The following is a 2,933-nucleotide window of genomic DNA, read 5'->3' as shown; positions in this document are numbered from 1 at the left end:
CTGGAACTCACTTTGTAGACCAGGCTGGCCTCGAACTCAGAAATCCACCTGCCTCTGCCTCCCAAGTGCTGGGATTAAAGGTGTGCGCCACCATGCTGGGCTCATCATTAGGTCTTTAAGGAGGTCTGTATGATCATGGATATGTTTGGGAGTGGAGCCCATAGTGTAGGGCTCTCTAGAACTTTTCTTTGCTTTTTGTTTGTGTATAAGTGTGTGTGTGTGAGAGAGAGAAAGAGAGAGAGAGAGAGAAAGAGAGAGACAGAGACAGAGACAGAGAGAGAGAATATATGTAGCTGTGGTGTATAACTACCTACCTGTATATGAATGGATTCTCATGTCTTGGTCCACAGAGCCTGGAGGAGAATGAAACTGTTCGGTCTCCTGCTGTATGATTCTCCACCTTATTCTTTGGAGACAGGTTCTCTCACTGAATCTGGAGCTAGGCTGGTGGCTAACAAGACCCAAAGCTCCTCTTTTGTCTGCCACCGTAATTCTGGGACACGTGGCCATACTAGACTCGTGTTAGGAAGCTGCAGGAGGTAAGGAGTAGAAATGAGCTTGTTTACGCATGTCCCCTGCGACCCCAAATACCAGCCTCTGGTGATAAAGGCTGTTTTCTCAGTCCTGTTCTGAGAAGACACTACCTTCCCTATGAAGAAGTCTTTATGTGTAGGAAGTGCCAGGTCAAATGGTCTCTTGCCATCGTTACAGCTCCTCAAGTGACTTCAGGTTGAGATGATAGGCCTATTTGACTTATCTGGGGGTGATGCAGTCTTACAGCTTTCAGAAGCCTTTGCTATCTGTAGGGACAAATCTTTGCTACAAACAACCCTGAGTTGGGCTAATAGAAGATGGGTGATTTTGTAGAGTTGGCATAGGCCATTCTAAACTAGTCGGCACCTGACCTCACACACATAAGTAAATCCATGGAACTCAGCCCGAAGTGCTGACCCACAGAACCATTCACAACATGAATATTTGCCAATTTCAACCACTGAATTTAGTGTCAGGATGCCTTAGTAGCTTGTTGGCCACACAACTCAGATAATACATTCATATCAAAATAACTCAGAAAAACTAATAAATCTCTCCCATGCCCCCAAAGAACAGCAAAAACAACAAAAGAAAACATCAATGAGGGAAAAAACAGATACATCTTATTTTCATCTATCAAAAATGATGGTGAAATTTATAGGTTAACCCAGGCTATTGTGCCCAGTTATTCAAACACTAGATTATATATTGCAATGAAAAACTATTTCATTCACTCATTCTTCCTTCCTTCCTTTCTTTCGTTCTTCCTATCATCTATTTATCACCTATCATATCTATCTATCTATTTATCTATCTATCTATCTCATCTATCTATCCATCTATCTCTATCATCTATCTATCTATCATATCTATCTATCACCTATCATATCTATCATATCTATCATCTCTCCATCCATCATCCACCCATCTATCAATAATAATCATTCAATCAACAGACTCTGAATGAAACAGGTTATTCTCCATGTCATATGTGGCCTCAGCCAGCCACTTTGAAGCCCGGAATCACCCAGACCTCCTGAGGAGAAATGTGTGCCTCCAGCCTGGCTTCAGACTGACAAGAGGAGACACAGCACTGGTGAGTGTGGCACTGGCTGCCCTGCTGACTTCCTTCTAGCTGGCACAGAGCAAACATTTTCTAACTTCTTTTTGCCTGTGAGAGTTTTCCTTGAACGAGCATACGCATGAATGCCCGTATGCATATGGGTTTATGTCTCTGTGTGTGTACATATGTTAGAAACATGCAGTGCGCACAGCCCAGAGCAGCAGAGCAAGTATTCTCCTCCATCAGTGTCTGCCTTATTGCTTTGCAAACAGGGTCTTTTACCAAAACAGAAATTCACTGTTTTAGCTCAGCTGATGAGACAGTGAGTTCTTGGGTTCCATGGGTCCCCCCTCCCCTCTCCATCTTGTGGTTACAGGCATTGGACAGCCATGCCTGATAAAGTTTTAAGTGGATGCTAAGGATTCTAATTTAGGTCCATATGCTTTTGCAGGAGTGCTCTTACCGACCGAACTATCTCCCCAGACCGGAGCCCAACCTTTAAAAGAAAGGAAAATGAAATGTCTATATCAAGGTGATAGAAGTTCTTATTCTTTTCCTCCTTGTCCATACCTTTACTTTCTAGAATGTTCCAGAGCAGACTTTTTGAATGGCTGGGGTTCCAAGTGATAGTCTGAACACCCCTGTCACTCTGGAATGGGAGGGCTAGACACGAACTCTCCCTGAGTCTCCGCTGCCTCATGAAATGCAGAGGTTGTGATGTCTGCACGGATACCTCCAGCTTGCACAATTCATGGGTTTGTGGTTTCTTTGTTCTAATAAAAAACATTCACCGGTCTTCCATATGCTTTGTCAGTAGCTAGTAGCTTAGTTAAAGCTGTCATCCTACAGAAGAGAACTGCTACCCTCATTTTACATGTGAAGAAATGAAGCTTCAAAGAAACTCTTGGGTGACAGACCTGAAGCCGAGCCCCAGGCAATGTTTCCTTCACCCTGTAGCACTCCTCAAAAAGCTAACAATTCTCAAAGCCTCGCTGCAGGTCTTTCTTGATTTCTCTCAGAAGCTTATTGCTTCTCAAGAGTATCCTGAAGATGGCGCTGTGGATCCTGACTGCTCTTGGAACTGGCATTGGTTTGTCCTTTAAAAAGACCATGTTTCGATCATTGATTGGGGTCTCTGTGTATTGATTGTAAGTCTCTGTGATGGTGTCAGATCTCCTGGAATTGGAATTACAGACCATTGTGAGCTGCCATGTGGGTGCTGGGAATTGAACCTGGGTCCTCTGGAAAAAGCAGCCAGTGCCCTTAAAGTCTGAGCCATCTCTCCAGTTCCCATTTTGCCTTTTAAATTGTAGCCTGCTACCGAGTCTTAAGGTCC

General features: G+C 43.8%; 1 long non-coding RNA gene across 1 annotated transcript in view; it reads left to right on the top strand.

Moving 5' to 3' along the window:
- LOC110302884 overlaps positions 1-2,397 on the top strand; it is a 2,915-nt gene extending 518 nt beyond the window's left edge. The window contains exons 2-3 of the long non-coding RNA XR_002378874.1: positions 1,491-1,630; positions 2,049-2,397. This is a non-coding gene — a long non-coding RNA (uncharacterized LOC110302884). The remainder of the gene's footprint in view (positions 1-1,490; positions 1,631-2,048) is intronic.
- The last annotated feature ends 536 nt before the right edge of the window (positions 2,398-2,933 follow it).

This window comes from Mus caroli, chromosome 10, assembly GCF_900094665.2.
Source record: "Mus caroli chromosome 10, CAROLI_EIJ_v1.1, whole genome shotgun sequence".
Classification (NCBI taxonomy): domain Eukaryota; kingdom Metazoa; phylum Chordata; class Mammalia; order Rodentia; family Muridae; genus Mus; species Mus caroli.
Note: the sequence above shows the minus strand (reverse complement) of the source record. Positions and strands in the feature narration are given on the sequence as shown.